The sequence below is a fragment of the Lonchura striata genome, chromosome W (genome assembly GCF_050655825.1).
Source record: "Lonchura striata isolate lonStrDom1 chromosome W, ASM5065582v1, whole genome shotgun sequence".
In the NCBI taxonomy this organism is placed as follows: domain Eukaryota; kingdom Metazoa; phylum Chordata; class Aves; order Passeriformes; family Estrildidae; genus Lonchura; species Lonchura striata.
This window is the reverse complement of record NC_140743.1, coordinates 16625586-16640525: the sequence shown is the minus strand read 5'-3', so window position 1 is coordinate 16640525 and position 14940 is coordinate 16625586. Positions and strand designations below refer to the sequence as shown.

General features: G+C 45.2%; 1 pseudogene; it reads right to left on the bottom strand.

Moving 5' to 3' along the window:
- Nucleotides 1-14940, bottom strand: part of LOC146763114 (5'-AMP-activated protein kinase catalytic subunit alpha-1-like) — a 106404-nt pseudogene that overhangs the window by 13252 nt on the left and 78212 nt on the right.

Sequence of the window (14940 nt, the reverse complement as noted above, 5' to 3'; positions counted from 1 at the left end):
AGAAACTAGAAAGGTACTTAGCTTTCCTCTCTATTGTATAAAAATAATCCACAGATACAATTTAAGATAATGGCAAACTGAAAGAAACTTGCAGCTACTACCAAGAAAGCCCATGTTATACATTGCTATCACTGTTTGAGTGCAATCTATGTAGTCATCTAGCCTCCAAGTCTTAGATGCTAAGAAGCTTAAGACAAGTCCATATAGCAGAACTTGCCACATCTTCTATGCTACTGCATGAATAAAACATACATCTGGCCTCCAATTAGCAAAAGTTATTAGGGTAGGGAAAGCAGCATATTTGACAATCACTGAGTAAATTCAGAATGAATATAGATTCTACAGCAGATATTTCACTGCTACTCAACTTCACAGTAGATTTTACCTGTATTTCTATCTGTACCTCTACTTCCAAGATCTGAGCTGTAAATGAGGTTTTTAAACCAATTCAGGAACACTGTACACACTGTATTTGGGATATCAGACATCACCTCCAACTTACAAAAACTATTCAAAGATAGGTCAAAGTCTTAAATATTTATGAAAAATTATCAAGGCAATTAGGAGTTCAGCCCACAATTTCTTAGCATGAAGCTTGTGAATTACACTATTTTGTAGCCTTTAGAATTAAGCAGCAAAATGACTGAAGTACATGCACACATGCATCCAATAGAAAAAAAGCTCATACATGCATCTAGTAGAAAAGAAACTACCTTCCTGAAATTACTTCTGGTGCATCATAGTTAGGGGAACCACAGCTTGTTCTTAAAAATTTGCCATCTGACATCATATTTGATAGACCTGAAAGTATATAAGAGTAACTATTAAAGATTCACAGAGCAAAGTCATTTCACACTGCATATACCACCTAGAAAAGATCACTGGCAATTCAAATTAGAAAGCTAACTAATTTATTTCAGTAAGGAGGCAAAATTGCTTGGAGTGATTGAAAATTTTATATGAGACTGACACATGATTCTGCATTTAGTTTACCAGAAACATGAATAACATCAATCCATTATTGCACACAACCTAGGAATGTTCAAAAACATTAATTCCAATACAAAAATGAATCCATTCTGGATTACACAAGCATGATAGAGAACAAAGCTGCTCTAAAGGAGAAAGCAACATAGTAATATAGGATTTTGGTCATTAACACAAAAGTGTCTTAAAAACCATATTCTCTTCTAAATGCCAAAGTGGAAGATGCTACCACATAATTGCCTACAATTCTTTTAGAGGTTATATAGAATAAGGGAATTGAGGAGTGCACACAGCCTTGCCACAATTTAGACACCAAAACTGCATCAACTGGTTTCTGAAACACTGCAATTTAAAAATCAAGCTATAGTAAACACTGTTAGTGATTAAAGTGTACTTTAGAACTAAGCATCCTCATTCACCACTCTGGCATACCCTATAATCAGTAAAGAATTACCATTTCTAGAATAGCTGTGTGTCCTAGGTTATAATATTGGGGTGTATTCCATTACTTAGAGCCTCTCACTGGTTTTGCTTTTCAAACCAGGACATAATTTTGGCACCCAATGTGGGGCTAGAAGCTACTAAGAAAGTCACAATTACAATTTCACTATGATGCTTAACATGTTTATATGGGTCTCATACCTAACTCTCTATGTTTTTCCATGCACAGGACATTATCTGCCGATTCTAATGCTCCTGTGTAAATCAGGGTACAGTATAAAAATTGCGTTATTGGTCTATTATGTCTATAGCATGATAACCTCAGAGACAATGAATGTAATTTGGAATATATATTCACTTTTGTTTTCTTGTCCTAATCTAAGGTGCTATGTTTGGAGCCTCAACAATCTCACCCAGCCCCTGGGGGGAGGGGTAAAGAATTACTTTTTCCAGCCTTTCAGGTTTGACACAGCAGTTTTTGAAAAGGTTGAGATAACAAAGATAGCATAGTGTTGCTGTTAGTTCTGTTTTGTCTTCTCTGCACAGCTTGCAACCTGCTTAGGAACAAAGCACTATATGATGTGGTGCAGCATTTTCTTGAAGAAGAGGAAAGGAGAAGCAAAACAACAGTATCCATGCCCATGCAGATTGCCACAAAGGAAGAAGAAACCAGCAGCAAAACAGCATCCATGTCTATACAGACTGTGACAGAAGAGGAAGGAACCGAATGTGAAACAACAGCATCTGTGTCCACACAGACTCATGGAGGAAGAAAGAACCACAAATAAAGCAACAGTGTCTGTGTCTACACAGACTGTCACAGAGGAGGAAGAAACCCAAAGCACCGTCAGCATTTCCACACAGACCATCACTGAACCAGAACAGCCTGAACCAGTAGCAGTTGCCCCCGTTCAGAAGAAGAAATCAAAAAGCAAATCAGTCCACATAGTGACCGATGGGGATGCGGCAGGACCCTCACACCCAGAGGAAGAGACAGAGCCAGAAATCATCACTCGGTCTCTATCCCTGGGAGAGCTGCATGACCTGTGGAGAGAATTCACCCACCAGATGAACAAGTCCATCCTGACCTGGCTGCTTCGCATCTGGGACGCTGCAGCCAATGACACCCTTCTGGATGGAAGTGAGGCCAGGCAACTGGGAGCGCTGTCCAGGGATGTGGTCATTGACCAGGGGATCGGGAGAACCCAAGAAAATCTCAACCTCTGGCGACGACTGCTGATAAGTGTGAGGGATAGATACCTTTGCAAAGAAGACCTCCAGGTACACCAAGGAAAATGGAGCACAATAGAACAAGGTATCTGATGCCTGAGGGAATTGGCTGTGCTGGAGATAATTTTCTCAGAAGACGAGAGATTTCCTAAGAGCCCAGATTGTGTCCAGTGCACATCACAGATGTGGTTGAGATTTGCACGGCTTGGACCAGAGATGTATTCCTGTTACCTGGCAACACTGCAGTGGAGGGAAGGCGAGAACAGGGTGGGTGTCTTAGCCAATAAACTAAGAATTTATGAGGGCACTGTCACCGCCCCGTTTCGTACCCATGTCTCATCTGTAGAAACAAGACTAGCTGAGCAAGTCCGGCTTGATTGAAGACAGCCATCAGAAACTAAAAAAGGAACATAAGGAAGAAGTCTACCGCATCTCACCAGAACCAACAAGAGTCTCTGCCATTAGGAGCCGACGTTCCTCAGCCAAGGAGAGAGTATACACTCCATGAGGTAACCTCTGGTTTTTCCTTCAGGAGCATGGAGAAGACATGAGGAAGTGGGACAGAAAACCCACCTCCTCCTTAGCAGCCCCGGTACATGAACTGAAAAGAGGAACCCCCAACACAAGAAGCTCATCTAGAGTCAATGCTGCTCCAGTCTCTCACACACAAAATTCTAGACAATATAGGAATAATGATATGACCGATCCTCTTGAAGGAACCTCAGGAAGCTATTTGCAGGAAGAGAGCAATGTGTACCACAACCAGGAATGGAGGCGCCCTGCCTCTAGCCAGGTAGAGGACAGGGACAATTTGACCTATTGGACTGTGTGGATCCGATAGCCTGGCACATCTGACCCACAAAAATATATGGCTTTGGTTGACACCGGTGCCCAATATACCCTGATGCCATCAAGTTATGTAAGAACAGAATCCATTTCTATTTCTGGGGTAACAGAAGGATCCCAGCAGCTGACTGTATTAGAGGCTGAAGTAAGCTTAACTGGGAATGGGTGGCAGAAACACCCCATCGTGACTGGCCCAAAGGCCCCATGTATCCTTTGCATAGACTACCTCAGAAATTGATATTTTAAAGACCCAAAAGGACATTGCTGGGCTTTCGGGATAGCTACTGTAGAGACAGAAGACATCCGGAAACTGAATACCTTGCCTGGTCTCTCAGATAACCCTTCTGCTGTGGGACTGCTGAGAGTTGAGGAACAACAGGTACCAATTGCCACAGCAACAGTACACGGTCAGCAATATCATACCAACAGAGACTCTGTGATTCCCATCCATGAGATGATCGGTAAATTGGAGAGCCAAGGGGTGGTTAGCAAAGCTCATTCACCTTTCAACAGCCCTATATGGCCAGTGCGCAAGTCCAGTAGAGAATGGAGACTGACGGTAGATTACCGCAGCCTGAATGAGGTTACACCTCCACTGAGTGCTGCCGTGCCAGACATGTTGGAGCTCCAGTAGGAGTTAGAGTCCAAGGCAGCAAAGTGATATGCAACCATTGATATTGCCAATGCCTTCTTCTCCATCCCTTTGGCAGCAGAATGCAGGCCTCAGTTTGCCTTCACCTGGAGGGGAGTGCAATACACCTGGAACCGACTGTGCCAGGGGTGGAAACACAGCCCCACCATCTGCCATGGGCTGATCCAGACCGCACTGGAAAAGAGCAAGGCTCCCGAACATCTACAGTATATTGACTACATCATTGGATGGGGGAGCACAGCAAAGGAAGTTTTTGAAAAAGGAGAAAAAATTGTCCAGATTCTAATGAAAGCTGGTTTTGCCATTAAGAGAAGCAAAGTTAAGGGACCAGCTCAAGAAATTCAGTTTCTAGGAGTCAAGTGGCAAGATGGACGTCATCAGATCCCGACAGAAGCAATCAACAAAATCACTGCTATGTCTCCACCTACCAACAAGAAGGAAACACAAGCTTTCCTAGGTGCCATAGGCTTCTGGAGAATGCACATTTCTTTAGTACAGCCAAATTGTGAGCCTTCTCTACCTGGTTACCTGCAAGAAGAACGATTTCCACTGGGGCCCTGAACAGCAACAAGCCTTCACCCAGATCAAACAGGAAATTGCTCATGCAGTAGCCCTTGGCCCAGTCAGGACAGGACTGGAGGTAAAGAATGTGCTCTACTCTGCGGCCGGGAACCATGGTCTGTCCTGGAGCCTTTAGAAGAATGTGCCTGGTGAGACTCGGGGTCAACCACTGAGATTCTGGAGTCAGAGCTATAGAGGCTCTGAAGCAAATTACACTCCCACAGAGAAGGAAATCTTGGCTGCCTATGAAGGAGTTCAAGATACTTCAAAAGTAATTGGCACCAAAACACAGCTGCTTCTGGCACCCCAGCTACCAGTGCTGGGGTGGATGTTTAAAGGAAAGTTTTCTTCCACACATCATGCCACCGACACCACATGGAGTAAATGGATTGCCCTCACCACCCAGCGTGCCCGTATCGGAAATCCGAATTGCCCTGGGATTCTGGAAATTATAACAAACTGGCCTGAAGGGGAGACTTTTGGATTATCTTCTGAAGAGGAAGAGCAGGTGGCACGTGCTGAGGAAGCTCCACCATACAATGAGCTACCAGAGACTGAAAGACGATATGCTCTTTTTACTGATGGTTCCTGCTGAATTATAGGCACTCACCGGAAATAGAAAGCTGCAGTGTGGAGCCCCACATGACAAATTGCACAAGCCACTGAGGGACAAGGTGGATCAAGTCAGGTTGCAGAACTTAAAGCTGTCCAGCTGGCTTTAGATATTGCTGAACGAGAAAAGTGGCTGAGACTTTATCTCTATACCGACTCATGGATGGTAGCCAATGCTCTGTGGGGATGGCTGGATTGCTGGAAAAAGGCCAACTGGCAGCGCAGAGGGAAACCCATCTGGGCCGCTGAGATTTGGCAGGACATTGCCACCAGGATAGAAAGGCTGACCGTAAAGATTCGACATGTGGATGCACACATACCCAAGAGTCGGGCTAATGAAGAGCATCACAACAACAAGCAGGTAGACCAAGCTGCCAACGTGGAAGTATCACAGGTGGATCTTGACTGGCAGCATAAGGGAGAATTATTCCTAGCCCGTTGAGCTCATGATGCTTCTGGTCATCAGGGGAGAGATGCAACATACCGATGGGCCCATGACTGAGGGGTGGACCTTACCATGGACAACATCTCACAGGTCATGCACGACTGCGAGACCTGTGCTGCAATCAAACAGGCCAAGAGGATGAAGCCTCTGTGGTACAGTGGGTGATCATTGAAGTACAGGTATGGGGAAGCTTGGCAAATTGACTACATCACGGTTCCCCAAACCTGCCAAGGTAAACGCTACATGCTGACCATGGTGGAAGCAACCACAGGATGGTTAGAAACCTACGCCGTGCCTCATGCTACTGCTCAGAATACCATCTTGGGCCTAGAAAAACAAGTCCTGTAGAGACATGGCACCCCTGAGAGAATTGAGTCGGACAATGGAACCCATTTCAAGAACAGCCTTATAAACACCTGGGTCAGGGAACATGGTATTGAATGGATATATCATATCCCCTATCATGCAGCAGCTGCCGAGAAAGTTGAACGGTTTAACAGACTGCTTAAAACGACCCTGAAGGCACTTGGTGGAGGAAGCTTCAGAAACTGGGAACTGAACTTGGCAAAAGCCACCTGGATGGTCAACACCCAAGGATCCATCAATCGAGTTGGACCGGCCCAGTCTGAACCCCTGCACACAGTAGAGACAAAGTTCCTGTGATACACATGAAAGGCATTCTAGGAAAGACTGTTTGGATTAACCCCACCACAGGCAGGGGTAAACCCATCCGTGGGATTGTTTTTGCTCAAGGACCTGGTTACACTTGGTGGGTAATGCAAAAGGACGGGAAAACCCATTGTGTACCACAAAGAGACTGATTTTTAAGTGAGAACTGTATGTGAAGCTTCAGTCTGTATTTGTAAAAAGATGTTAGTTTGGGTATAGGTGGTAATAGAATAAAGGGTGGATTATGTCCTAGGTTATAATATTGGGGTGTATTCCATTACCACCTCGAGCTGCAATCCCTTTTGCGGTGGTGTGTTTTTCTTTCATTTAATATTTGTTGAATATCTGTTCACCCCCCCCATCCCTAATCTTCTCCTCTCCCCAGTTGTCAATCTTCCCTTTCCCTGCCCCTTTCCCTGGAACCTTCCCTGTCATTCATCCTAGCCCACTCCTCTGCTTCCAGAGCATTCCCTGTCTATTTAGTGAGGCTCAACACCCTATTGATTACTTTGTGCTATTCCACTCCCTTGCTTCCCCTGATAGGTTTGTCATATGTTAGTCCTGCCCTAAACTCCTCCCCTGCTATTCCTTTATTGGTTGCTGTTCCTATACCCCTCCGCCTGAATTCTTGTATAAAACCTCTGCTCCCGCTCCCGAGGGAGTCTTGGGGCTCACTGAATAAAACCATCCTGTTCACCCCCAAGTCCCGTGTCGCCTTCGTCTGTTCCTGCGCCACCGACTAGGACAGCAGAGCTTCGCAGGGGGAGCGGCCGCCCGTTGTCTTCCCTCTCGCAGCCCAGCACGGCTTCCACTCGGGGAACCGCGGTGAAGGGAGTGTTTGCCGCGCTACCACAACAAATGGTAGCAGAAGGATGGTTCCCTCCTTCGTCTTGTAGAAAAAACGGGCAAAATCGTGGGGGCGCCCGCCTCACAGAAGAAGAAGGAGGGAAGAGGAACATCTACGGCCGTGGGAGCTCTGCCCGATGCTAAGAGGAGCTGAGCGCCAAGCGAAGAAGATTGAGGCTCCGGGACCCTCTTTGCCCTTGTCATTGTGCTCTCTACCCGCCCGGGAGCAGCCACGGCCGGGCTGCAGAGTTTTTTGGCGGGCAGACCTACCTAAGGACAAAGAGGGCGGTTTGGCAGTGGCTCGGGGGAGCCTGAAGAAGGGCTGACCGAGAAGAGGTTCCTCGGTCAGCATCTGCAGTGAGACCACCGGAGGCCGATAGTGGCCGAAACCAAGGCTTCGGGGACGAGCTTTGGTTTAACGGGAACACCTAAGCCTCCGGAAGGGCCAAACCGGGAAGGAACATCCCCAGTTTTAGCGCGACTTTTCCATCGAGTCGAGGAGAAGATTCACGCCATCTCCGCCCGGGCCCGGAGGGTAAGGTGGGCTAGACGGGGTGGGGGCCGCCCCGACGGACGGCTGGGTTTGCTACTTTTCTTTTTGCGTTTTAACCCCCGCCTGCGCCCAGACTGGGGCTGTATCCCTGCATGTCCCTGGCAGGCGGGTGGGTTTTCCTTTTCTGGGGGGGGTTAGCACTGAGTGCTATTCTTCGCCCAGTCTTTTGTGGCAACCCAGATTAGATCGCTTTTTCTTCCCCTCGAAAATATTGTCTTCTCTATCCTCCCCTCCCCATTCTGGGCTGGACGGAGTGGGTAGAGAAGACACAAGTGGGACATTTAAAGGTGACACGTTAACTATGGGAGGGTTGTTAAAAGAGGCCCTTTACACCCACGCATTGCACCAACATCCAGCTGCGTCGGGCCCCCCTCCTGTACATTTCCCCTGTTGCTTCTGTGAAGCTCCCTATGCCCCCATCCCCTCGGACTTTCCTAAACCTTTCCCTATCCTCCCTTGGGGATTGCTGTGGCCGAGCCGCCCCAAGTGCCCTGCTGGACACTGCTCAGGCCAAGTGCAGTGTACCCGGCACCCCCTCCCAAGATGGCGCTGGCCACGCCACTTGGAACCCGCTTTCCCGCCTTGACCCTTCTTTTCCGCCCCTGGTTTCCCGCCAGTCCCATCTCTCCCTCAATGGCCCTGCACCATCCCTGCACGAGGCTAGTCCCTATTGGGGGAGGCGGGGTTGGATATTCCCCCGTCCTTCTTCTGGCTCTTCCTCCGGGGGGAAGGATCGGGAGGGACCTTCTCCCGAGGAAATAGAGTCGAAACCTGGGACTGGGGATCCGTCATCTTGTTTTCCCCCTAAGGTAGCGGCATTCTAGTCCCCCCCCTATCCTATTCCGTAATGTACCCTACCCAATGTTCCTTTTTATTTAACTACGAATTCCTCTTTTTGCTTTTGATTATTTTTTGAATAATCTGTTTGTTGAGTTATATTTTATAGAAAGAAAGATAATCTCATTTAATTAATACTCAAGATATTATGCCCACCTCTCAAACAAACATTCAAATTGGACAAACCACGTCACTGTTCGCTGACCTGGCTCTGCTTTAAGAATTTAAGAAGCTAAACATCAGAAGCGCCGTGACAAATCATGTTCTAAATCGGATCAAGTTACGAATTCTGCTGTGTTTTTTACCCTTGATTTGGAGTTCAGTTAGTACAATTTTGTATACATTATATTAACTTTTTATGTGCTTCATGTGTTGTAATCGTAATTAGTTTATCCTTTTTTAATGTCTTTCGATTTACGCCTTTTTTCGCTATCCGCTGACTCTGCTTTAAGAATTTAAGAAGCTAAACATCAGAAGCGCCGCGACAAATCATGTTCTAAATCGGATCAAGTTACAAATTCTGCTGTGTTTTTTACCCTTGATTTGGAATTCAGTTAGTACAATTTTGTATACGTTATATTAACTCTTAATGTGCTTCATGTGTTGTAATCGTAATTAGTTTATCCTTTTTTAATGTCTTTCGATTTACACCTTTTTTGTAATGTGTAATGTTATTATTTGAGTAGGAAAACATATCAAAAAATCTTTCTTTTGACTCCTCCTGTGTCCCCATTAGCCTAGAAAGGTCATTCCCGAAAGGGAATTTTATATTAAGCTGTTTTGTTGTAATTATAATTAATTCAGTCTTTTCTGATATTTTTTGACTTAAAGGCTGTGTTTGTGACCATCATTGCTACAGGAATCACGTAGCTACTGTATCACTTGAGGCTTGCTGCATTGCTGCGAGGTTTAAAAATTTATTAGTTATATTTAGTTGATCTTTTATTGTATTTAATTCCGATAATTCCATTTAATTATTTTATTTAAATTGGATAGTTGTGATTTTAATCATTCTAATTCAATTTTTTAGTTTAATTTCTGTTAACTATTTCATTCTATTTCAATCACCTGGTTTTTATCTGATTTCAATTCTATTTCAATTGTTTCAATTATTTACATTATTTTAGATTGTTACTCAGAGCAGCAAAGCAGCAAGTTTTGTGCAGTCTTGTGTCTGATTTAGGAGCAGTATAGCCAGCTAGAGTTCTAATATTCTCTCCAGCTTTCATACAGCCTGGTGTCCTTCCTGGCACTATGGCCACTCACCTCCAGCCCTCTGCTGCCACAGGCCCGAGCACCACCCAGTCTCCTGCCAGCTACTGGCTCTGAGTTAATAGTTGAGCTGTAGCAGAAGTAGATTCAAATAAATAGGATTCCTAACTTCTACCTGTATGCAGCAGGTCTGGTTGAGGTATTTGAGGCATTTAAAAAGACAAGGACGTTACTACCCTTCCAGCCCTATAAATGCAATGATGTGTCTTTCATGTCCTTTAAGTAATTTGCAATGTTATCATATGATCCTGTTGTATTTTGTTAATGAAGCTTATATTATTTATATGCTATAATTTTATATTATTTGCATGTTTTATTAATTTGCTTAAACCACAGAATTCTTCCTTTTGTAAAAAGAAAGGGGGAGATGCGGTGGTGTGTTTTTCTTTCATTTAATATTTGTTGAATATCTGTTCACCCCCCCCATCCCTAATCTTCTCCTCTCCCCAGTTGTCAATCTTCCCTTTCCCTGCCCCTTTCCCTGGAACCTTCCCTGTCATTCATCCTAGCCCACTCCTCTGCTTCCAGAGCATTCCCTGTCTATTTAGTGAGGCTCAACACCCTATTGATTACTTTGTGCTATTCCACTCCCTTGCTTCCCCTGATAGGTTTGTCATATGTTAGTCCTGCCCTAAACTCCTCCCCTGCTATTCCTTTATTGGTTGCTGTTCCTATACCCCTCCGCCTGAATTCTTGTATAAAACCTCTGCTCCCGCTCCCGAGGGAGTCTTGGGGCTCACTGAATAAAACCATCCTGTTCACCCCCAAGTCCCGTGTCGCCTTCGTCTGTTCCTGCGCCACCGACTGGGACAGCAGAGCTTCGCAGGGGGAGCGGCTGCCCGTTCTCTTCCCTCTCGCAGCCCAGCACGGCTTCCACTCGGGGAACCGCGGTGAAGGGAGTGTTTGCCGCGCTACCACAACACCCTTTCTTTCCTTATCTCATGACTCAGAGATAAGTCCCTCCAGGAGGACCTGTTCTTTTAGCCACATGACTGATAAGATCACAGCATTCTATTGTGAGATGCTCTGCCCAGAGGAAGGAGCCAAATGATGCCATCAAGGATATAAGTGGGGTTGTGCAGACAGCAAGAAGATCCCCTCTTCCAAGAGGAACAGCTGAGACCTTCTCTACACTGGACCTCCAGAGGGAAACTACATCAGTCTACAGGACCACTGCTTGGACAGAATCACATATGCCACCACTGCCCTAGCCAGCAAGTGTCAGGTTGTATCTCTAACTTTGTCAGTGATTCTTATTTTGTGCTATTGTGTGTATTTGGTTCTTTGTTCCTTTTTTTCCTAATAAATTGTCTTTCTGACTTAGAGCTTCTCACTGGTTTTGCTTTTCAAACCAGGACACTGTGTAAAATATCTTCTAGTTTCTTTACTGAGGGCTCCATAATGAAAATCAGTACAAGCCAGTGAACTGATCCCAAAATTATGCCCTTACTGGGGGGGAAGAATATGAAAGAACACAGCTAGGCTAGTTTTCATACTTGCACCCAAATACTTGAACACCATGCTTTTAAGTTATACTTAGAATACTCAGCATTACTGAGCATCTTTCAGAGCCTTCCATGTGTTTTACAAGGGCAAGTATTTTCTAGTACACCTACAAGACTTTGAATACCTTACTATGCTTATGTGGTCAGATTTCCCAATACAGTCAGGTTATAAATAACTATGTAGTTGTTTGCTTTCACAAATTATTTTGATATAGTACAGTTTGCAATCACTTGTAACTGCTTTTGATATAGCATAATTTGTCAGCATTTTGTGGCCAATGCCCAGGCCCCTGTATAGCTTTTATTCTCAGAACATCATTTATAGATTATATTTTAGTTTATAAACAGTGTGAGAAACATATATTATAGTTCTGGCTTTCACAAAATGTTAACTTTTACAGACGTAGCCATGAGAAATGCAGATTAAATTATTGGCTCTTTGCAAATATTGAATTGAATACTATATTTGTTATGGAGGGTAATTTTCCAATACGATATTGTCCTAGTTTAAGGCAAATTTGGGGAAAACCCTCTGGGAGGAGCCCCCAGAAAACAAACCCCCCACGGCCCCTCCCCACCCACCTGGTTTGGGAAAAAATTTTCTCAGAGAGAAGTGGAAAAGAACCTGTTTATTTAACAAACAAAGAACTCCCCAGCACCAAAAAAAAAAAAAAAAAAAAAAATTAACAACACCAGGTGACAACAAAACTCTTTCACCACTCTGAAGAGATGAACAAGTCCAGAAAGTCTTTCCTGGGAGTGGTTGCCTGGGTCTGGATGCTGGGGATTGCTCTCCAGCACTGGGGATGGCTGCTGCAGATCACAAAGTGCAGGCTCTCAGTGTTCCTCGGTTTTTCCCAGGTCCCAGTCCAGAGCAGGTTGGATGATATTCAGAAAAAGGAAAAGGAAAGGAAAAGAAACAGTTCAGGGAAAGAATTGGACTGCTTAGCTAAACTTACTAGGAAGCAAAGGCAAAAGCAGAAGCAAGGAAAGCAAGCAAGCAAAGCCAGCCAGCCAGCACTAGACTCTTCTAGACAGCAGACCATGGGGGGAGGTGAACCAGCTCATAACAGAAGGCAAAACAAACCTTCACTTTCAGAGTCAATTCTGAAAGCACAGAACATAATATCAAACATAAACAGAACACACAATTGGAGATACAAACACCATAATGTCACCCGAGGACATTCCACCCCTTATCTCCATATCTTCAACATCATGTAAAAACTCCATCAAGTTAAAACTTGTATCTTTCACTTACTCATACATTCGACACTTACACATTTCCTTCTATTTCACTTGCTCAAACCTTTGACACTTACACATTTCCTTCTGTCTCATGTCTGTGTGTTTTCATGTACAGACACTGGCAGAAACATCCAGCAATCAGTGGTATTTGAGCATTAGTTTCACCCCACAATCAGATCTCCCTGAGGTACACATTGTGTTGTTCCACCTCTCTGCATTATCAACCTGGTCCCTGAGCAAAGACAATCCCATGAATGGCTTTGTCTGTACTCGAGGCAGAATTGGTCCACACTGATTTCCCTAACAAACCTCTGACATGTGCCACTGGGACTTTATCTCCGTCTACTATATTCAGTGCCTCAGACTGGGCAGGACCTGCTCGATTGGTGGAACTTCAGCTGTTAACTAACCAGGTGGCCTTTGCTAAATGTTGCTCCCAATTTTTGAAAGATCCCCCACCCAATGCTTTTAAGGTGGTTTTTACCAGTCCATTGTACCTCTCCACTTTGCCTGCAGCTGGTGCATGGTAGGGGATGTGGTACACCCACTCAATGCCATGTTCCCTAGCCCAGGTGTTCATAAGGCTATTCTAGAAAAGAGTGCCATTGTCTGACTCAATCCTCTCAGGGGTACCATGCCTCCAAAGGACCTGCTTTTCAAGGCCCAGGATGGTGTTACGGGCTGTAGCATGAGACACATTGTAGTTTTCCAACCATCCAGTGGTGGCTTCTACCATGTTGAGCATGTAGCGCTTGCCTTGGCATGTCTGGGGCAGTGTGATGTAATCAATCTGCCAGGCCTCCCCATACTTGTACTTGGACCACCGCCCATCATGCCACAGGAGCTTCACCCGCTTGGCCTGTTTGATGGTAGCACACGTCTAACAGTCATGGATCACCTGAAAAATACTGTCCATGGTTAGATCCACCCCTCGGTCTCGTGCCCACTTATAGGTGGCATCTCTACCTTGATGACCTGAGGCATTATGGGCCCATCGTGCTAGGAACAACTCTCCCTTGTGTTCCCAAATCAAGGTCTATCTTTGATACCCCTATCCTTGCAGCCTGATCTACCTGCTGATTGTTTTGCTGCTCTTCATTAGCTCTACTTCTGGGGACATGGGCATCTACGTGGCCATCCTTCACAGGTGGCTTCTCTACCCGGGTATTGCCTTCAGGGGAAGGCAAGGCGACCTGGTTGCAAGGAACAGCACGGCAGCCCGGCCTAGCTCGGGCTACTCAGGCCAACATCAGATGCTGACACCAATGTGGTGGATGGTTGAAAGTGTTTATTATCTTATCTCATGGGTTTAAATAGTCTTGGGGGACTTTGCTACGTCAGGGGGGTTTGGTAGGGTCTCTAGGGTTAGTCAGGAGTGGAAAACTACTGGGTTAGGTGTGGTTACATTCTTTGGGGTAATAGATAACGTGCTGGAGGAGGAGAGGGGGAAGGGTCTTTCTTTCCATCACATCCCGAGATCTTCCGTTCGCTTGTCCCTATCTACTACATCTCCACCCTCCTTTTCATAAATAAAATGAGGTAGTTGTAGATATAGGCACTGGAGTGAGGTATAAACTTGTAACTTGGTAAGGAAAAAGGGGTTTGGTAAACCTGAGTAATTCTCGCAAGGTGAGTTTTGAAGGCTTTTGCGACTGACTGTGTTTGCAGTTTTTGGTTTATAGCATTTGTTGCTGGCCTACAAACAGAATGTTCGCCTGTTCTAGACGGGCCTGAACAAACGAGACTAGTTTCTTCAGCAGGCATGGTCCTATGGTAACAGCTAAAAGCAGTATTGCCAGTGGACCTACCAGGGAGAAAATTAAAGTGGTCAGCTAAGGTGATTAATTGAACCAGGATTCAAACTAGCTCTGTTGGTTTTCCCTGTTTTTCTTTTTCTGAGCTAGCCTATCTTAGAGGTCTGCCATGGAGTCTTTAACAACTCCCGTATGGTCTGCATAAAAGCAGCATTCCTCTTTCAAGGCTGCACACAGTCTTCCTTGTTGCATGAACAAGAGGTCTAGTCCTTGCCTATTCTGTAAAACTACTTCTGAAAGCAAAGAGACTGATTTTTCTAGATAGGAGATGGATTTCTCGATCCTTTGCAGGTCTTTGTTGATTGTCATTTGCAGCTGAGAGAGTCTGTGCTGTTGAGTTGTGATGGCTGAGACACCCGTGGCTGTGCCAGCTGCTCCCAGGCCGAGCAGCATTGTGATAGTTATACCTGTGATTATTTCTC